This window comes from Coregonus clupeaformis, chromosome 19 (assembly GCF_020615455.1).
Source record: "Coregonus clupeaformis isolate EN_2021a chromosome 19, ASM2061545v1, whole genome shotgun sequence".
In the NCBI taxonomy this organism is placed as follows: Eukaryota; Metazoa; Chordata; class Actinopteri; order Salmoniformes; family Salmonidae; genus Coregonus; species Coregonus clupeaformis.
Window position 1 is genome coordinate 38,396,795 of NC_059210.1, and position 22,950 is coordinate 38,419,744.

At 45.7% G+C, this 22,950-nt stretch overlaps 2 protein-coding genes across 2 annotated transcripts in view; one reads left to right on the forward strand and one right to left on the reverse strand.

Moving 5' to 3' along the window:
- LOC121559016 (carbohydrate sulfotransferase 8-like) overlaps window positions 1–9,247 on the reverse strand; it is a 123,188-nt gene extending 113,941 nt beyond the window's left edge. The window contains exon 1 of the mRNA XM_041872309.2: window positions 8,780–9,247. The gene's annotated coding sequence lies outside the window, so the exon portion shown is untranslated. The remainder of the gene's footprint in view (window positions 1–8,779) is intronic.
- LOC121559025 overlaps window positions 1–22,950 on the forward strand; it is a 35,799-nt gene that overhangs the window by 1,409 nt on the left and 11,440 nt on the right. The window lies entirely within an intron of this gene.

Consider the following 22,950-nt stretch of genomic DNA (forward strand, 5'->3'; position numbering starts at 1 on the left):
TACAGATCCTCTCAAGCTCTGTCAGGTTGGATGGGGAGCATTGCTGCCAGGTCTCTCCAGAGATGTTCGATCGGATTCAGGTCCAGGCTCTGGCTGGGCCACTCAAGGTCATTCAGAGACTTGTCCCGAAGCCACTCCTGCGTTGTCTTGGCTGTGTGCTTAGGATTGTTGTTCTGTTGGAAGGTGAACCTTCTCCCCAGTCTCAGGTCCTGAGCGCTCTGGAGCAGGTTTTCATCAAGGACCTCTCTGTACTGTTTTCCATTCATCTTTTTCTCGATCCTGACTATTCTCCCAGTCCCTGCCGCTGAAAAACATCCCCACAGCATGATGCTGCCACCACCATGCTTCACCGTAGGGATGGTGCCAGGTTTCCTCCAGATGTGACGCTTGGCATTCAGCCCAAAGAGTTCAATCTTGGTTTTATCAGACCAGATAATCTTGTTTCTCATGGTCTGAGAGTCTTTAGGTGCCTTTTGGCAAACTCCAAGCTGGCTGTCATGTGCCTTTTACTGAAGAGTGGCTTCCGTCTGGCCACTCTACCATAAAGGCCTGATTTGTGGAGTGCGGCAGAGATGGTTGTCCTTCTGGAAGGTTCTTCCATCTCCACAGAGGAACTCTAGAGCTCTGTCAGAGTGACCATCGGGTTCTTGGTCACCTCCCTGGCCAAGGCCCTTCTCCCCAGATTGCTCAGTTTGGCCGGGCGGCCAGCTCAAAGAAGGGTCTTGGTGGTTCCAAACTTCTTCCATTTAAGAATGATGGAGGCCACTGTGTTCTTGGGGACCTTCAATGCTGCAGAAATGTGTTGGTACCCTTCCCCAGATCTGTGCCTCGACACAATCCTGTATCGGAGCTCTACGGACAATTCCTTCGACCTCATGGCTTGGTTTTTGCTCTGACATGCACTGTCAACTGTGGGACCTTATACGGACAGGGGTGTGCCTTTCTAAATCATGTCCAATCAATTGAATTGACCACAGGTGGACTCCAATCAAATTGTAGAAACATCTTAAGGATGATCAATGGAAACAGGATGCACCTGAGCCCAATTTATAGTCACATAGCAAATGTCTGAATACTTATGTAAATAAGGTATTTCTGTTTTCTATTTTTAATAAATTTGCAGAAATTTCAAAAAATCTCTTTTCACTTTGTCATTATGGGGTATTGTGTGTAGATTGCTGAGGATTTCTATTTATTTAATCCATTATAGAATAAGGCTGTAACGTAACAAAATGTGGAAAAGGTCAAGGGGTCTGAATACTTTCCGAATGCACTGTAACTACAGTATATTCCCTGCTGACCTCTGACCACTTCGAGTCTTAACTCTCAGGTGGAACGGAAGCTACTTTTATCAGATCTGGAGCTGAGAAGACTGTATCCTATAGAGGTCTCTAGAGCTACCACTGTGCACAGATTAACATGACAGATGGAGAACTCTCACTCAGATCAATAGCTGTCTACACTATATGGTGATCTCTATCTCACTGTATGAGCTGTCCAGACCTGGGTTCAAATACTATTCTAAATCTTTCAAATACTTATGAAGTATACTTTAGCCTGACTGGAGTACCAGATGGGCGAGGTTTGCACAATGTTATATTGGACTGTTATATTGGTTCCAGTGTGCCATGCAAGCTCAATCAAGCCCAGATAAAGTATTTTCAATAATTTTCAAATAGTATTTGAACCCAGGTCTGGAGCTGTCTGATGATAACCTACAGACAATAGCTCTATCCGCAGAATGGACAGAGAGACAAGGATTGCAACCATCCATCCATCACACAGCTGATCACCACACAATATATCCCAGAGGTGGATCATCAGCACTCTGAAATTGGAAACGATTGGCAATATTGAACCGTTCAGAACATGTTTGCTGTATCAATATTGTGACTCTCGCTGTTATGATTTGAAGAATGGATGAAGTGGGTCCTCTGAGAGCAGCGGGTGCTGTCTGCTGCTGCAATACTACCAATGAGTTATTGGTTTGGATCCTCGTACAAACCTCTATTGGAAAGAAAACGAGGAATAAAAAAAGACAAACCTGTGTGATTCACCACTGACAATTCAGACAAACTGCTCGGAAGTAGGGGTTTGAAGTCTGTTTTTCTGCAAGAAGGTCTAGACCCATCAAACTCAACTCTGGACCTGGAAGCCAGCTCCACTGCTTTTTTCATTGTTCCCCTCTAATCAGGCAATGATTTAGACCTGGTCAGTGTAATTCATTATCAGGTAGAATAGAAAACCAGCAGGCTCCGGACCTCGTAGGGTAAGAGTTGAATATCCCTGGCCTAGACTATATCTCCCAGTCTAGTTTGTGGTTGGAGTTCTCCTTTAAGAGTTAACTGGTCATAAAGGACTAAAAGAAACGTGATACAATTGCAGTTTAGATGCTTTATCCACAGTTCTATGTTCTGCTGTTACCTTACCTCAGTTCAGTTAGACGTCCAAACAAACATATTGTTGGATAAACATACACATAGATGCTACAGAGCACGATTTACTGTACTGTACTGTCGTTTTTGTGGCTGGGGTCCACATCATTAAGTATAAGATTACACAGTGGGGAGAACAAGTATTTGATACACTGCCGATTTTGCAGGTTTTCCTACTTACAAAGCATGTAGAGGTCTGTAATATTTATCATAGGTACACTTCAAAAATCCAGAAAATCACATTCTATGATTTTTAAGTAATTAATTTGCATTTTATTGCATGACATAAGTATTTGATCACCTACCAACCAATAAGAATTCCGGCTCTCACAGACCTGTTCGTTTTTCTTTAAGAAACCCTCCTGTTCTCCACTCATTACCTGTATTAATTGCACCTGTTTGATCTCGTTACCTGTATAAAAGACACCTGTCCACACACTCAATCAAACAGACTCTAACCTCTCCACAATGGCCAAGACCAGAGAGCTGTGTAAGGACATCAGGGATACAATTGTAGACCTGCACAAGGCTGGGATGGGCTACAGGACAATAGGCAAGCAGCTTGGTGAGAAGGCAACAACTGTTGGCACAATTATTAGAAAATGGAAGAAGTTCAAAATGAAGGTCAATCACCCTCGGTCTGGGGCTCCATGCAAGATCTCACCTCGTGGGGCATCAATTATCATGAGGAAGGTGAGGGATCAGCCCAGAACTACACGGCAGGACCTGGTCAATGACCTGAAGAGAGCTGGGACCACAGTCTCAAAGAAAACCATTAGTAACACATTACGCCGTCATGGATTAAAATCCTGCAGCGCACGCAAGGTCCCCCTGCTCAAGCCAGCGCATGTCCAGGCCCGTCTGAAGTTTGCCAATCACCATCTGGATGATCCAGAGGAGGAATGGGAGAAGGTCATGTGGTCTGATGAGACAAAAATAGAGCTTTTTGGTCTAAACTCCACTCGCCGTGTTTGGAGGAAGAAGAAGGATGAGTACAACCCCAAGAACACCATCCCAACCGTGAAGCATGGAGGTGGAAACATCATTCTTTGGGGATGCTTTTCTGCAAAGGGGACAGGACGACTGCACCGTATTGAGGGGAGGATGGATGGGGCCATGTATCGCGAGATCTTGGCCAACAACCTCCTTCCCTCAGTAAGAGCATTGAAGATGGGTCGTGGCTGGGTCTTCCAGCATGACAACGACCCGAAACACACAGCCAGGGCAACTAAGGAGTGGCTCCGTAAGAAGCATCTCAAGGTCCTGGAGTGGCCTAGCCAGTCTCCAGACCTGAACCCAATAGAAAATCTTTGGAGGGAGCTGAAAGTCCGTATTGCCCAGCGACAGCCCCGAAACCTGAAGGATCTGGAGAAGGTCTGTATGGAGGAGTGGGCCAAAATCCCTGCTGCAGTGTGTGCAAACCTGGTAAAGACCTACAGGAAACGTATGATCTCTGTAATTGCAAACAAAGGTTTCTGTACCAAATATTAAGTTCTGCTTTTCTGATGTATCAAATACTTATGTCATGCAATAAAATGCAAATTAATTACTTGAAAATCATACAATGTGATTTTCTGGATTTTTGTTTAAGATTTTTGTTTAATGTACCTATGATAAAAATTACAGACCTCTACATGCTTTGTAAGTAGGAAAACCTGCAAAATCGGCAGTGTATCAAATACTTGTTCTCTCCACTGTATGTTTATTCAGAGTATGAAGAGGGATTAATAATCTCTTTAGCTGACATTGAAGTCATTTTTATACTGTGTGGGCATTTTTATACTGTGGAGGAGGAGGAGGAGGAGGAGGAGGAGGAGGAGGAAGAGGAAGAGGATGTCTTCACCCATAACATTAACAGATTATACTGCTGATATCATGATCTACATTTCCTAGTATCTGTTAATCGATCTTTCTATCTGCACTGAAATTCAAATGACTCCTATATTTAGCAAAACTATTGTTTTTAATGGAATTATTATTCTTTCGCACATGTTGCAATATCTCAATGCCCAATTGCAATTTGGCCAATATCGAAGTACACTGAGTGCACAAAAAATTATGAACACCATCCTAATACTGATGCACCCCCTTTTGCCCTCAGAACAGCCTCAATTCGATGGGGCATGGACTCTACAAGGTGTCAAAAGCGTTCCACAGGGTTGCTGGCCCATGTTGACTCCAATGCTTCCCCACAGTTGTGTCAAGTTGGCTGGATGTCCTTTGGGTGGTGGACCATTCTTGATACACACGGGAAACTGTTGAGCGTGAAAAACCCAGCAGCGTAGCAGTTCTTGACACACTCAAACCGGTGTGCCCTGGCACCTACTACCAAACCCTGTTCAAAGGCACTTCAATATTTTGTCTTGCTCTTTCACCCTCTGAATGGCACACATACACAATCCATGTCTCAATTGTCTCAAGGCTTAAAAATCCTTCTTTAACCTGTCTCCTACCTTTCATCTACACTGATTGAAGTGGATTTAACAAGTGACTTCAATAAGGGATCATAGCTTTCACCTGGATTCACCTGGTCAGTCTATGTCATGGAAAGTGCAGGTGTTCTTAATGTTTTGTACACTCAGTGTATATCACTTGGACAGGACAATGAAAGTTTTTAGCTATGCCCTATGGTTTGACATTAGCATGAGTGTAACACAAAACTTGGAAAACTATTGTAAAGGTTGTTGTAATGTTTTGGAGCAATTTTGAGGGCCAGGTAATACCAGAAGTTACATGAGGGAAACGAGGTCAGGCTTGGCAGATTAGCAGATTGTCAGTGTTTCTCATCATAAGGAACAAATTTGCATGGTATCTTTATAAAAAATATATGTTTTGCGTCGTCAATTAAACCCTAATAACTCCACTGTTCTTCGCTCTATCAACTTGAAACATGCACCTAACGTGTTTTCAATTGTTACATGTACACGAGGGAGGATGTATAATGCTTCCATGCAACTGTCTCTTTCAGCCTGTTCATAAGCCAGCACCACATTGTACTGCTGCTTGCAGCTCTATTATTATTCATAGTACGACCTCTCATATTATTTCAGTCATTACATGTGATTTTGGAAAACCTTTACCCATTCTAAATAAGGAGTTGGAGTATGAAAAAGGGAATAAATTGGTGTGAATTAACGAAATGTCATGCTCCCAAGGGAGCACCTTTTCTTGCACTCAAGTTCCATATATGGTATAGAGTCCTGATCTGAACGAAAATGCATTTGCCCCTTTCATTAACTCTGAAGAATTAATAATTTCATCCAAGCTTTTCCTTTATAAGATATATAGTGTATTCCAGCAAGAGTCAATATGACCCATTTTTCCTGTAGTTTGGCCTTTATTGCTTTGTTGCCACCATATGAAAGCCCTTTATGGAGGAGAGGAGGAGAGAAAGACTGGATGCCCTTTCTTCTATCACAAAGCACCACAGCTCTTCCTGATCATGAGGATATTGCTGTAAACGTGTCAGGGATATTGCTGTAAACGTGTCAGGGATATTGCTGTAAACGTGTCAGGGATATTGCTGTAAACGTGTCAGGGATATTGCTGTAAACGTTTCAGGGATATTGCTGTAAACGTGTCAGGGATATTGCTGTAAATGTGTCAGGGATATTGCTGTAAACGTGTCAGGGATTTTGCTGTAAACGTGTCAGGGATATTGCTGTAAATGTATCAGGGTCAGACAAAGGTCCATGATTAGAAAACTGCAAAAGTCATTTCAAAAATTCATTCTTACATCAAACTATAAGCTACTGAATACAGTCACATTATTCTAGCAATGAGGCACACCGACAGATTTTTCACCTAGTCGGCTCGGGATTCGATCAAGTGACCTTTCGGTTACTGGCCCAACGCTCTTAACCGCAAGGCTACCTGCTATTGGTCTTGTATCAACAGAAGAAGGTCAGCTCATACTCAGTGGCTTTCATCAGATGGCTTCTCAGATTAAAAGCGATTGATGCTTTCAATCAATAAAGTATTTCCATGACTGAAATGGAACCCAAGTGATTACACAACAATCCAGCCTACGCACATTTACTCACAGTCACTCATATACTGGTCTAACTGAAATTACACAAAGCATAGAACTACACATAAATCAGCTTCCTCCTTCCCCTAAAATAGAATTCATTTGGGTTTCCAGAGAGTTCTATTGGAACCCTTCAAAGGAACTCATAGCACATAGTCAACCCAAAAAAACCCAGACAACTTGAGAGGAGGAGAGCTAAAGTAACTCCACTCCACATAAAAGCACTGACTTGGTCTAAAACATCACAGCTCTGTGAAGATGCTTAGCAGCCATTAGCATAGCGCTATAAGATGCATCAGGGATCCCTGGGGAGTCTTGTTTCCTCCAAATGGAAGGCAGCCATTGAACCCCTCCCATTCCTAACCACGATGGTAGCGTCCCAAATGGCATCCTATTCCCTATATAGTGTATTAATTTTGACTAGGGTCCAATGCACAACTTTTGACGGGATGCCCCATGGGCCCTGGTCAAAAGTAGTGCACTGTGTAGGGAGCATTTGGAACGCACACTATGAATCCATCCGGATCACCTCTGTCCTGTCCCAAGGGACCAAACAACCACAATCCAGCAGTGGCAGCAAAGGTCATTGAGGGATGACTGCTGCTGCTACTCTCTGGGGGATATGTTGTCCTGGAGAGAGAACAAAACAAGCAGAGATCTGTCCCCTTTCTTTCTGAGACTGACGTAAGGGGATCCTCTGTAAAGTATTATTAATGGCCTTCACCCTTTATAAAAATAGTTATTTGGGGGGTTTATTCATCACGGATGAATTATCAAGGCGTGTAGCTTTCCTCATTAGAAGAAGGCGGAAGGATACTATTTTCTCTGTGAGAGGGGACGTAATGTGCCAACCTTTTAAATGTCTTTATGGTAACTGAATCCTAATACAGAAAGTGGGTCTGAAATGAGGCTTGATATTTCCAGCTCATGCTGTTGTGCTTAAGTGAATGTGTATGCCATTTAGAAAGCTCTATGCTATCAGTAATCTCTAAGATACTTGCCAGTAGATTTGATTTTAAGGAACCATAATGTATATCAGTTCATTACAAACTGTCATGACATATTACATACTTTTTTGATGTTATTTTATAGTGTGTGTGTGTGTGTGTGTGTGTGTGTGTGTGTGTGCGCGCGTGTGTGTGTGCGTGCGTGCGTGTGTTTGTGTGTGTGTGTGTGTGTGTGCGCGTGCGTGCGTGCGTATGTGTGTGTGTGCATGTGTGTGTGTGTGTGTGTGCAGATTCTACAGATTCCTAGCCCTGCCTGTAGTGCACAGATTCCCCGGCCAGGGGCTGTGAGGTGCTCAGAGCACAGACAGGATGAGACTATTTATAGCCAGGAGGAGAGAAATAATTCAGTGTGATCAGAGTGCAGGTCATTCAAATCTTCTTTTCACAGAGGAGACAGGTAGAAGTGAAAAGACGAATATCCCCTCTCCTCTCTTTCCCTCTCTACCACTACTCCCCAGTCATGACAGGGATGATATCTGTTTGAATCCCCTCTGTCTCCTCTCTCTCCTCTCTCTACTCTCCATTCAGGTCAAATCTTCTTTTCACAGAGGAGACAGGCAAAAGACGAATATCCCCTCTCCTCTCCTCTCTCTACCACTCTATCAGTCTTCAGTGGGGATATTGTCCTCTCTCTCTCTCTCCACCACTATTCTCCATTCATGACAGTGGGGATATGATATCTGTTAGAAGCGTTATGGCTCAATCCCCAGTCCTTTCTGTGAGCTGTCAAAGTGAGACACTGGAGATATGGATGTCTTCTTCCTCTGAATAGTGCAGCACAGCCAAAGCCTGGCCAATAATCATGATGTTTTTTAATCTTAATGTACTGGCAATTAATGAAACTTGACTTTACTGTGTATTGCTTAGCTTGCAAGGTTTATGTCAACTGGGTGTTTTGCATAACATATGGCTTTCAGGGGACTGCAATGGAGTCTGTAAAACGAATTTTAATGAATATATGTATTTAACATATCTCCCATGCCTCCAGAGAACATATGCACAATGCCATTCCACGTGATGGGATAACCAAATTCAGATGAATAAAGCAGCCTACAATTAGAGTTTCATCAGATAGAAGCCAGAACACAGCGCAGTGTTTGGTTTGAATGCAAAAACATGTAATTTACCATTTTGTGAAATTATGTCGAAATTCAAACAAAATAAAAGCTAACTATTTTCTCATTCAGGTAGTACCACATAGATACCAAAAATATACCCCGACAATTTCAGCATACAAAGGTGAGGTCGAATAACATTGTATATAACATATTAATAACATAGTAATACGGTGTGATTTGCCTACTCACCTCTGTAGCAATAACCATCAGTGTTTGACGCTGAGAAGAGTTTGTGCCTGTCTGTCGAAAGTCAATTTCCTCTCGCTCGAGGTTGTTGATTTAAAACAAGGTCTCTCAGCATCACGACTGAAAACTCAGCTTTCGCATATCTTTGCAAAAAAATTTTTTTCTAATTAACCTCACTGCTTCTTGTCATACGGTCCATTAACGCAGTCACGTTCTTGGTTGTCTGTTGAATTCACTTATTAGGGCTAGCGAGGGCTCCAGAGTAGCTCGAGGGTGAGAGAAGTAGGCTAGCCTACAAGGGCGGTTGGCCAAATGTGTGAGTGGAGCGCAGCTCGGAATCTCCCTGCATCTATTTCTTGTTCTCTACGTCCCTGGCAGTCCCATGGGAAAGCGATGCAGCTGATACTGCCGACACTGCCAGGCAACCGCTATAATAATAGTTCGTGCTTCAAAGGTCTGGAAACCGCAAGCATTCAGGTAGGCCTACAGTTGAGTCAACTTGTGCGTGTGTGTTTGCATATCATATGTGGCGAATTCCCACGATTCGACAAATTGTCAATCTGACATCTACCTGCTCTCTGTCCATGACAATTTTATCAAGTGTCAATTTAACAGGAGCATAATCCTTTCAAATATGACATTTTTTTAGTCTTTAATTTCAAATGTATTGTGGAAAGTAAAATAATACACTAGAAAACTAAATTGTTGATTTTCCACATTGACCTTTGGAATGGCCTGCATGAATGAGTGCTGCGTCCTTTGTTTGAGATGTTGTATTTTTTTATAGGCTACCTGACAAACAAACCCTCTGCTCGTCATCCCTTTGCTTTATACAAGATGAAAATGAACACCTTGCTTAAAGCAATCCAGCATTTGATGTCGAAAAAGAACAGCTGGTAAATGTCATTAGAGCACAGAGCTACTGTAGGCCTACATCAGAGTGCAGAAAAATGTATGAACTCACTAACTGTAAGTGGCTCTGGATAAGAGCGTCTGCTAAATGACGTAAATGTAAATGTAAATGTAATGCTAAGGCCTTAACAGCTTCAACCCCCAAGCCATAAGACTGCTGAACAATTAATCAAATGGCCACCCGGACTATTTATATTGACTGCTGCTGCTCGCTGTCTATTATCTATGTATAGTCACTTTACCCCTACCTACATGTACAAATTACCTCGACTAACCTGTACCCCCGCACATTGACTCGGTACCGGTACCACCTGTATATAGCCTCGTTATTGTTATTTTATTGTGTTACTTTTTATTTAATTTTTTACTTTAGTAAATATTTTCTAAACTCTATTTCTTGAACTGTATTGTTGGTTAAGGGCTTGTAAGTAAGCATTTCATGGTAAGGTCAACTTACCATGAAATGCTGTTGTATTCGGCGCATGTGACAAAAAAAATTAGATTTTTGATTTCATAGTGACAAATGTTATCCATTTAATACTAAGACGTTTTTCTGCCAACTTTACCATACCGCCAACTTTTTCCCGCCTTTTCCTTATATCTGAAAGGTGTTGCTGGTATCAAAGCCGAAACTTTTATTTCCGCCTAACGACCATAGTAGCCTAAATCATATCTATGAACTTCTGCCTACGGGCTTAGTATGAAATGTAGCCACAAGGCTGAGGCAGCATTGGCACGCACTATGCGCTTAAACTCTTGATGGTTGCTAGGCAGCGGCAGTTAACCATCCTCCTGACAGTTCTTAACTTTGCAAGGCTTGTCACTTCTCTCATCTTCGCATAGCCCACCAGCATGCACTGTTTTCTTAACCACAACTGGATGGATCCATAAATAATTACTGTGGGAATAAATAGGCCTATCACTGAATTACGAACATATTGGAATAAAGTAGGCTAATGCAATTGAAGGCATGTATCAAATTGTTGCTTACTGAAACTCCCAAAATCATCCATTCTTTGTAATACGTTTGAAGCAATAGCCTATCCGCGTGTGGTCAACTAGATTATAATTTCAGCACCGTTTTGATTATGACAGCGTCATCGCGCTGCATTGAGACAAGCGTGGATACTCCTCTTGATAAATCAATCAATGTAAGATGTTCTTTTCACCGAATCTCTGTTTGGATATTGGTTAGGCTACAATTAGGCTAGGGAAATGTTAGCTAAGTGAGTGGTGCTCATGATCATCTTGTCTAGTTAGCTCATTTATTAGAACATTTTGCCAGCATGTTATGTAGTTTAACAAGTAGATTATTTTGGTCTTCACTCACAGTTTCTTAGCATCTAGGCCTAATCCCGACCAAAAGCCTGTGACTTCACTGACTTGTCTCAATCAATGTGATTTTGTTTCACTGAATCTCCATCTGTAGCCTATAGGTTAGGCCTATTTTGTTATTTGGTTTCTGGCTGAGCAAATAAGTGAAGGTGGTATAGCTCATCTCGTTTGCTCATATATCACTGATCAGAAACCTTTATCGTGTAATAATGTAGCCCAGTGTAGGCCTATTCAAATCAAATCAAATTATTTTGCTAGATCACGTATAGGCGACTCCAAAAGCCTGCAGAGATTGTGAAATATGATCACCAGACTCACATGCTTTTGAAAATAGGATTGCTATTATGTTCTGTCGGTATCATGATTAAGATACTCTCAATGTAAGACCCTATGCCTGCTCCCTAACAAAGTGGAGTGAGGGTAGGAAAGAGATGAAACGTGGATTAAAAAAGCATGGGCTTGGTCTCTGTTTCAAAATATTGCTTTTTTATGACAGCGGTTCCACAAGTTCCCATGACAAGTTGTGTGGGAAAAATATTATTTGTATTATTATTCTGTTATATTCCATTATATTCTTACTACAAAATATACTGTATGTGTTGACTGTGATGGGGTAGCTGTGTCTTGTCTACAAATATGCCATTCTATTGGTTTGAAAATACATATATTATTCTTATAATGTTTCTTAGGATCTGCCTAAACTAATTAATAATAGTTTATTTTTGATGGTGTATATTCAATGGATTTATTAAAATAGATGCCCACCCACATCTGCACACCACTACTAGCACTCCTCACCTGCATGCCGGCATGCACATGGGAGGTATAAAAGGAATATGCAGGCAAGAATGTGAGAAAGATGGGCCTGTTTGTAAGTGGGTCATATAAACATTGGCCAATTTATTTTACAGGCAAAATACCTTATATCCTATGTGAAAGCAGTATTTCAGACACAGACAACAATACACTGCATTTGATCACCCTCTGCTGTTTTAGTTGGGTACATTCTGAGCCTAATGTAAAAATAGAACGTCTCAAAACACCATGATTGTGTAATGAAACCATGAAGTAGTGCACCTAAGCTGAGATCTGGTGTTTGGAGGGAGTTTGAATGTAAACCCAAAGTAAGTGTTTTAATACACATAATGTGTTTTAAAACAGAAATGTAGTACTCTGAAACACCCAAATTGGTTCTTGAACCTGAATATTGGTGTTTTTAAGAGAGTGCAGTGAACACTTTTTGGGGTTTCAGTGCATGTAAAAGGCAGCATCAAAACACAAAAACTGTGTTTCTCATACAATCAATGGTTTAGAAATGCTAATACTTTATAGCCTAAATATTGATTGATGATAAGGGCCTATGGAGAATATTTTTTGTGGAATTCCACCTTTATTTTTTAAATGCTTTATTTTGACAGTTTAGAAAGGAGGGGCAAGTAAGATGTTACATTTAGTTGACATTTTACCCACTCAACCACACTGTCAGAAATTATTCTGGGGTGAATTGAAATTGACAAAAAAAACACCCCACTTAAGAAAAATGAATGCAAGTCGTGCAGAGCCCTGGTCTAGCGGTAACGCACCTGGCTTAGACAGGTCACCCCTCTTCCCACTGAAGACCGGGGTTAAATTCACCGCTCCAACCCTTCAATCTGTTTCTCCCACATATCTGTAATTCCTCTGTCATTTCATAACAGTCTCAATAAAGTGTCAAAATACCCAAAATATATATTAAAAAAATTTTATGCAAGTGGTTTCAATGATTTGTTAATTGAATTTTACCAAGATAATGTAAATCCAACTTAAAGCTGCAATATGTCCCTTTTTGGGGGCAACCAGACCAAATGCACATAGAAATGTGTGTTATAGATCTGTCTTTCTCATTGAAAGCAAAAGAAGCTGTAGATCTGTACTATGCATTCAGAGTCGTCATCGGGTGAGGTTGTGTCTCTCTCTGGCGAGAGGCTATACAAACGCCTCACACCGCGTGGCTGCTGCCTCTCTAACCTGGTGGTCCCTGCACGCACGACCCACGTGGAGTTCCAGGTCTCCGGCAGCCTCTGGAACTGCCGTTCTGCGGCCAACAAGGCAGAGTTCATCTCAGCCTATGCTACCCTCCAGTCCCTCGACTTCTTGGCGCTGACGGAAACATGGATTACCACTGAAAACACTGCTACTCCTACTGCTCTCTCCTCGTCTGACCATGTGTTCTCGCATACCCCGAGAGCATCTGGTCAGCGGGGTGGTGGCACAGGAATCCTCATCTCTCCCAAGTGGACATTCTCTCTTTTTCCCCTGACCCATCTGGCTATCTCCTCATTTGAATTCCAAGCTGTCACAGTCACTAGCCCATTCAAGCTTAACATCCTTGTCATTTATCGCCCTCCAGGTTCCCTTGGAGAGTTCATCAATGAGCTTGACGCCTTGATAAGTTCCTTTCCTGAGGATGGCTCACCCCTAACAGTTCTGGGTGACTTCAACCTCCCTACGTCTACCTTTGACTCATTTCTCTCTGCCTCCTTCTTTCCACTCCTCTCCTCTTTTGACCTCACCCTCTCACCGTCCCCCCCTACTCACAAGGCAGGCAATACGCTTGACCTCATCTTTACTAGATGCTGTTCTTCTACTAATCTCACTGAAACTCCCCTCCATGTCTCCGACCACTACTTTGTATCCTTTTCTCTCTCGCTCTCCTCCAACACTACTCACTCTGCCCCTACTCAGATGGTAATGCGCCGTCGCAACCTTCGCTCTCTCTCTCCCGCTACTCTCTCCTCTTCCATCCTATCATCTCTTCCCTCTGCTCAATCCTTCTCCCTCCAATCTCCTGATTCTGCCTCCTCAACCCTCCTCTCCTCCCTTTCTGCATCCTTTGACTCTCTATGTCCCCTATACTCCCGGCCGGCTCGGTCCTCCCCTCCTGCTCCGTGGCTTGACGACTCATTGCGAGCTCACAGAACAGGGCTCCGGGAAGCCGAGCGGAAATGGAGGAAAACTAGACTCCCTGCGGACCTGGCATCTTTTCACTCCCTCCTCTCTACATTTTCTTCCTCTTTTTCTGCCGCTAAAGCCACTTTCTACCACTCTAAATTCCAAGCATCTGCCTCTAACCCTAGGAAGCTCTTTGCCACCTTCTCCTCCCTGCTGAATCCTCCTCCCCCCTCTCCCTCTCTGTGGATGACTTCGTCAACCATTTTGAAAAGAAGGTTGACGACATCCGATCCTCGTTTGTTAAGTCAAATGACACTGCTGGTCCTGCTCACACTGCCCTACCCTATGCTTTTACTTATTTCTCCCCTCTCTCTCCAGATGAAATCTTGCGACTTGTGACGGCCGGCCGCCCAACAATCTGCCCGCTTGACCCTATCCCCTCCTCTCTTCTCCAGACCATCTCCGGTGACCTTCTCCCTTACCTCACCTCGCTCATCAACTCATCCTTGACCGCTGGCTATGTCCCTTCCGTCTTCAAGAGAGCGAGAGTTGCACCCCTTCTCAAAAAACCAACACTCGATCCCTCAACAACTACAGACCAGTATCCCTTTAATAATTTTCTCTCCAAAACTCTTGAGCGTGCCGTCTTTAGCCAACTCTCTTGCTATCTCTCTCAGAATGACCTTCTTGATCCAAACCAGTCAGGTTTCAAGACTGGTCATTCAACTGAGACTGCTCTTCTCTGTGTCACGGAGGCTCTCCGCACTGCTAAAGCTAACTCTCTCTCCTCTGCTCTTGTCCTTCTTGACCTGTCTGCTGCCTTTGATACTGTGAACCATCAGATCCTCCTCTCCACCCTCTCCGAGTTGGGCATCTCCGGCGCGGCTCACTCTTGGATTGCGTCCTACCTGACCGGTCGCTCCTACCAAGTGGCGTGGCGAGAAGCTGTCTCCACACCACGTGCTCTCACCACTGGTGTCCCCCAGGGCTCAGTTCTAGGCCCTCTCCTATTCTCTCTATACACCAAGTCACTTGGCTCTGTCATATCCTCTCATGGCCTCTCCTATCATTGCTACGCAGACGACACACAACTAATCTTCTCCTTTCCCCCTTCTGATAACCAGGTGGCGAATTGCATCTCTGCATGTCTGGCAGACATATCAGTGTGGATGACGGATCACCACCTCAAGCTGAACCTCGGCAAGACGGAGCTGCTCTTCCTCCCGGGGAAGGACTGCCCGTTCCATGATCTCGCCATCACGGTTGACAACTCCGTTGTGTCCTCCTCCCAAAGTGTGAAGAGCCTTGGCGTGACCCTGGACAACACCTTGTCGTTCTCTACTAATATCAAGGCGGTGACCCGATCCTGTAGGTTTATGCTCTACAACATTAGGAGAGTACGACCCTGCCTTGCATAGGAAGCGGCACAGGTCCTAATCCAGGCACTTGTCATCTCCCGTCTGGATTACTGCAACTCGCTGTTGGCTGGGCTACCTGCCTGTGCCATTAAACCCCTACAACTCATCCAGAATGCCGCAACCCGTCTGGTGTTCAACCTTCCCAAGTTCTCTCACGTCACCCCGCTCCTCCGCATACTCCACTGGCTTCCAGTTGAAGCTCGCATCTGCTACAAGACCATGGTGCTTGCCTACGGAGCTGTGAGGGGAACGGCACCTCCGTACCTTGAGGCTCTGATCAGTCCCTACACCCAAACGAGAGCATTGCGTTCATCCACCTCTGGCCTGCTGGCCCCCCTACCTCTGCGGAAGCACAGTTCCCGCTCAGCCCAGTCAAAACTGTTCGCTGCTCTGGCACCCCAATGGTGGAACAAGCTCCCTCACAACGCCAGGACAGCGGAGTCACTCATCACCTTCCGGAGACACTTGAAACCCCACCTCTTTAAGGAATACTTGGGATAGGATAAAGTAATCCTTCTACCCCACCTTACCCCACCCCCAAAAAAATTTTAAACACATATTGTAAAGTGGTTATCCCACTGGCTATAAGGTGAATGCACCAATTTGTTGTCACGATCGTCGTATGGAGTACACCAAGGCGCAGCGTGATGAACAAACATACTTTAATTAGTTAAAGTTTAAACATGAATACAAAACAAGAAACGACTCGTGACGTCCACGGTATCAATGACCGAACACGGAACAAAAACCCACAAACACAAAGTGAAAAACAGACAGTTAAATATGGCTCCCAATCAGAGACAACCAGCCAACAGCTGACACTCGTTGCCTCTGATTGGGAGTCACTAAGGCAAACATAGAAAACGACAAACTAGAACCCCCAACATAGAAATAAACCACATAGAATGAACACACCCTGGCTCAACATATAGAGTCCCAGAGCCAGGGTGTGACAGTACCCCCCGGACTGCGACCGCGCCTCAATAAGAGCAAAACAGGGGAGGGCTGGGTGGGCATACCTCCTCGGCGGCGGTTCTGGCTCCGGCCTTGCCCACCACCCTCCAATAAACCCCCCATAGCGCCCCTGGTCCGGTCTGGCCCCGCTGGCTGGAGCTGACCTGGACGTAGCAGGAGCGGCTAGCTTCAGCTCCGTTGTGGAGCAGTTGAGCGGTACCTGATTTGGCACCGATGACCCAGGCACGGGTTGTGCCGGACTGACGACGCGCACCCCTGGCTTGGTGCGTGAGGCAGGAACTGACCGGACCGGGCTGACGATGCGCACCCCTGGCTTGGTGCGTGGAGCAGCTACGGGCCGGACCGGGCTGACGATGCGCACCCCTAGCCTGGTGCGTGGAGCCGGAACGGGCTTCACCGGACTGACGACTCGCACCCCTGGCTTGGTGCGTGGAGCCGGAACGGGCCTCACCGGACTGACGACTCGCACCCCTGGCTTGGTGCGTGGAGCCGGAACGGGCCTCACCGGACTGACGACTCGCACCCCTGGCTTGGTGCGTGGAGCCGGAACGGGCCTCACCGGACTGACGACTCGCACCCCTGGCTTGGTGCGAGTAGCAGGAACGGGCCTCACCGGACTGACGACTCGCACCCCTGGCTTGGTGCGAGTGGCAGGAACAGGCCGGGCCGGGCTGGCGACGCGCACCGTATACTTGGTGCGAGTGGCAGGAACAGGCCGGGCCGGGCTGGCGACGCGCACCGTATACTTGGTGCGAGTGGCAGGAACAGGCCGGGCCGGGCTGGCGACGCGCACCGTAGACTTGGTGTGAGTGGCAGGAACAGGCCGGGCCGGGCTGGCGACGCGCACCGTAGACTTGGTGCGAGTGGCAGGAACAGGCCGGGCCGGGCTGGCGACGCGCACCTTAGACTTGGTGCGTGGAGCAGGGACAGGCCGGGCCGGGCTGGCGACGCACCCCGTAGGCTTGGTGCGTGGAGCAGGGACAGGCCGGGCTGGGCTGTCGACGCACACCGTAGGCTTGGACAGGCCGAACCGGGCTGTGGAGACGGATAGGAGCCCTGGAGTGAAGAGCGGCCACAACCCGTCCTGGCTGAATGCCTACCCTCACACACTCTGTGTGAGGCATCCGCACAGGACGTACAGGGCGGTGTATCCGTAACCTGGTGGCCTCCAGAATCCGCCCCTCTTTTGCCTCCGTCAGCCCCGTCGTCCATGCCGTGTGCCCCCCCCTAAAAATTTTCTGGGGTTGCCTCTCGACCGCCCGACGACGACCCTGATCACGCCGTTGCTCCTCTCTACGGCGCGCCTCCACCGTCTCTTCTCCCGGCGCTTCCTCCCATGTCCAGCCCAAGAGCTGCCCCTGGACACGCTGCTTGGTCGTTGCATGGTGGGTTTTTCTGTCACGATCGTCAGGGAGAGACCAATGCGCAGCGTGATGAACAAACATACTTTAATTAGTTAAAGTGTAAACAAGATACAAAACAAGAAACGACTCGTGACGTCCACGGTATCAATGACCGAACACGGAACAAAAACCCACAAACACAAAGTGAAAAACAGACAGTTAAATATGGCTCCCAATCAGAGACAACCAGCCAACAGCTGACACTCGTTGCCTCTGATTGGGAGTCACTAAGGCAAACATAGAAAACGACAAACTAGAACCCCCAACATAGAAATAAACCACATAGAATGAACACACCCTGGCTCAACATATAGAGTCCCAGAGCCAGGGTGTGACATTTGTAAGTCGCTCTGGATAAGAGCGTCTGCTAAATGACGTAAATGTAAATGTAAATGTACTATGTGCTTCCCGTTCTTAAGTTTTGTTTTTCCGTCTTTTACTTTCGTTTTTTTTCAGCTGAAAATACAATATTTTTGCTTATGGAAAATATATTTCACAGCGGTTTAGATGGTAAAATGATTCTCTACACTATACTTGCTTTTTTTGTCACATAAACTGAAATTAGGAGAACTATTAGAACTTTTGCAACCAGGAAATGGCAGAGCGATTTCTGCATAGTGCATCTTTAATATGTTGCTCAAAATGTAAGTATCTTTCATGAGGATAAACAAAGAGAGAGACGATAGAGTGATTGAACTCATTATAAGTCTTTGGTTTTAGTTACCTTGCATTAGCTATCTTGCAACGTGACTCTGTTTTTAGGATTGTGGGTAATTCAAAATGTTTTGACTTTATGATTCTTTCACACATTGTTGTATGCATGTTTGAAGAAAGAAGAGTATATTTCTATATTAGTATTACAATTGTTGTGGTGTAATGGATCATGATGAACGGATATCAAAACCATTAGGCAAATTGATGTTTAGTAATGACAGCACCAATTCTCACATTCATGATTGTCAATGGAATAGGCAAGTCCAACATGTTCAGTTCTTGCAGTTCAACCTCCAGTTACTGCTGGTAGTTTGAACACTGTGCTTGGCAATGCCTGCCAAAACGGAATACAGTATAATGGCAAATGATCAAATACATAAAACAATGTTAAACATTAAGAAACTTCAGAAAAAGGGATCTAATTCTGCACTAGACAGGATTCAAAACATCATAATGGTGTTTAGAAGCTTTAGAGAGAGGAAACAACATCAAAAGAGAAGGTATCTTATTCTGCACTAAGCAGAACACCACTAAAATAGTGTTTTCAACCTTTTCTGTTAGTGCTCCCAGTCCCTGGTAAGGTGTTCCACAACACTTGATTTAGTGGTGTTACAACACACCATGTAATGTTTCAAAACACCTCAGGTGTTTTCAACACACCTCCAGCAAAGTTAAAGTTTTGTCTCCTTCAAGTTGGTGGCAGTTCAGTAGCCACTAGTTTTGGTGTTACGAAGCACTTCATTTTAACAGTGCACAAGCCTACACTCACTGACAGTGTGTCAATAGCCGTAGTCCATGGAGGGACTTGCTAATGTATGACTCAATTCTCTTGTGAGTTCATTCAATTCAAAACAATGTAGCTTGAATTGTAGCCGTGAGGCTGAAATAATAGATAGTGTGTAGCGAGCTCTATGGTGGCACATATTGATTGAGCCGAAGGGTCTTTGTGCTGTTTTTGCTTTTCACAATCTACTCTATGTCCTTTGCTGTAGGGAGGAAAATACACAAACTTTCTTTCTGTCTGTCTGTCTGAATTATGCACTTTGGTTTTATAGCCCCTTTAATTCCTCATTCTTATGGGATTTCATTGTGAGACAGGGTGCATTTTATTGACATGACGCTTTTGTTATGTGCTACTGCATTCATTGCACAAGTCTAGAATTCTATATCAGCCCACACATTCTAGAACATACAAGCATTTGAATGTGTTTTTGTTTGTTAGTTAAGAAAAAAGAAGTCACTGAAAAAAGAACAGTGTGAAACAGTTGAAGCTCTTTTAACTGAAATAACTTTAAATGGAGGTAGGGAAAACAAACTGTTCTATTGTAATTGTTGTTTTGAAAGCAATCAGTCTCACAAAGAAGCATAATTTGCTGCTGTGCATTTTGAACATGTTTGATTGTTATGGTTTATACACTGCTCAAAAAGATCAAGGGAACACTAAACTAACACATCCTAGATCTGAATGAATGAAATAATCTTATTAAATACTTTTTTCTTTACATAGTTGAATGTGCTGACAACAAAATCACACAAAAATTATCAATGGAAATCAAATTTATCAACCCATGGAGGTCTGGATTTGGAGTCACCCTCAAAATTAAAGTGGAAAACCACACTACAGTGTCATGATCGTTCATTAACGAGAAAGACCAAGGCACAGCGTGATATGTATTCATATTTATTTACGTACTGAACACACGACAAAACAACAAACGAAACGTGAAGTCCAAGGTAGACAAAATAACATACCTCACACGGAACAAGATCCCACAACTGACTGGTGCCAAAAGGCTGCCTAAGTATGGTCCCCAATCAGAGACAACGAGTTACAGCTGCCTCTGATTGGGAACCACCCTGGCCAACATAGATCTAAACGATCTAGAAACTAAACATAGAAATAAACACAACACGAAATATACACACCCTGACTCAACAAATAACCGTCCCCTGAGTCAGGGCGTGACAGTACCCCTCCCCAAAGGTGCGAACTCCGACCGCGCCACATAAACCTAACAAGGTAGGGGCCGGGTGGGCATTTAGCCTCGGAGGCGGATCCGGCTCCGGGTGTAACCACCACTTACTCTCCACCTCCCCGTTGCGCCCCTGGTCTGGAACCGCTGACTGGAGCTGGATCAGGCACCGGTGGAGCGGACTGCTCTGGCTCCGGAGTGGAGCCGCTGACCGGGGCTGGACCGGACCCCGGTGGAGCGGATTGCTCTGGCTCCGGAGTGGAGCAGCTGACCGGTGCCGGACCAAGCACCGGTTGAACAGGCACGGGCCGTGCCGGACTGGACACACGCACCACTGGCTTGGTGCGGGGAGCAGGAACGGACCGGACCTGGTTGATGACGCGCACCCCTGGCTTGGTGCGGGGAGCAGGAACGGGCCGGACTGGGCTGACGACGCGCACCACTGGCCTGGTGCGGGGAGCAGGAACGGGCCGGACTGGGCTGACGACGCGCACCCCTGGCTTGGTGCGGGGAGCAGGAACGGGCCGGACTGGGCTGACGACGCACACCACTGGCTTAGTGCGGGGAGCAGGAACGGGCCGGACTGGGCTGACAACGCGCACCACTGGCTTGGTGCGGGGAGCAGGAACGGGCCGGACTGGGCTGACGACGCGCACCACTGGCTTGGTGCGGGGAGCAGGAACGGGCCGGACCGGACTGGCGACACGCACCACTTGATTAGTGCGAGGAGCGGGACTGGGTTGCTTCATTAACCCCCGCTCCTTCTGCTGCCTAACCAGCTCCTCTCGCCGTGCCTCTACACTTTCCTTCTGCTCCCTCTGCACCAATGACCCCCTTAATCTGGCGGCCTCCTCTGCTAAACGGCTGAACCGCTCTATCGCAGCCTCCTGCTGCCTCGTCGTCCATGGCGTGAGCTCCCCCCCTAAAAATTTTTTGGGCTTGTCTCTCCCCCGTGATCATGGCCTCCATCCCTCTTGCCAGACTCTCGCTCATCTCCTCCCAAGTCCATCCTCTCTCCTCATCACGCTGCTTGATCCAGGATTGGTGGGATCTTCTGTCACGATCGTTCATTAACGAGAAGAACCAAGGCGCAGCGTGATATGTATTCATATTTATTTACGTACTGAACACATGACAAAACAACAAATGAAACGTGAAGTCCAAGGTAGACAAAATAACATACCTCACACGGAACAAGATCCCACAACTGACTGGTGCCAAAAGGCTGCCTAATATGGTCCCCAATCAGAGACAACGAGCTACAGCTGCCTCTGATTGGGAACCACCCTGGCCAACATAGATCTAAACGATCTAGAAACTAAACATAGAAATAAACACAACACGAAATATACACACCCTGACTCAACAAATAACCGTCCCCTGAGTCAGGGCGTGACATACAGGCTGATCCAACTTTGATGTAATGTCCTTAAAACAAGTCAAAATGAGGCTCAGTAGTGTGTGTGGCCTCCACATTCTTGTATGACCTCCCTACAACGCCTGGGCATGCTCCTGATGAGGTGGCGGATGGTCTCCTGAGGGATCTCCTCCCAGACCTGGACTAAAGCATCCACCAACTCCTGGACAGTCTGTGGTGCAACGTGGCGTTGGTGGATGGAGCGAGACATGATGTCCCAGATGTGCTCAATTGGATTCAGGTCTGGGGAACGGGCGGACCAGTCCATAGCATCAATGCCTTCCTCTTGCAGGAACTGCTGACACACTCCAGCCACATGAGGTCTAGCATTGTCTTGCATTAGGAGGAACCCAGGGCCAACCGCACCAGCATATGGTCTCACAAGGGGTCTGAGGATCTCATCTCGGTACCTAATGGCAGTCAGGCTACCTCTGGCGAGCACATGGAGGGCTGTGCGGCCCCCCAAAGAAATGCCACCCCACACCATGACTGACCCACCGCCAAACCGGTCATGCTGGAGGATGTTGCAGGCAGCAGAACGTTCTCCACGGGGTCTCCAGACTCTGTCACGTCTGTCACATGTGCTCAGTGTGAACCTGCTTTCATCTGTGAAGAGCACAGGGCGCCAGTGGCGAATTTGCCAATCTTGGTGTTCTCTGGCAAATGCCAAAAGTCCTGCACGGTGTTGGGCTGTAAGCACAACCCCCACCTGTGGACGTCGGGCCTCACCGTTTGAGCAGACACATGCACGTGGGTTGTAGACTCCGTCTCATGCTACCACTAGAGTGAAAGCACCGCCAGCATTCAAAAGTGACCAAAACATCAGCCAGGAAGCATAGGAACTGAGAAGTGGTCTGTGGTCACCACCTGCAAAACCAGTCCTTTATTGGGTGTGTCTTGCTAATTGCCTATAATTTCCACCTGTTGTCTATTCCATTTGCACAACAGCATGTGACATTTATTGTCAATCAGTGTTGCTTCCTAAGTGGACAGTTTGATTTCACAGAAGTGTGATTGACTTGGAGTTACATTGTGTTGTTTAAGTGTTCCCTTAATTTTTTTGAGCAGTGTATTTATATATTTTATAAATAATTAG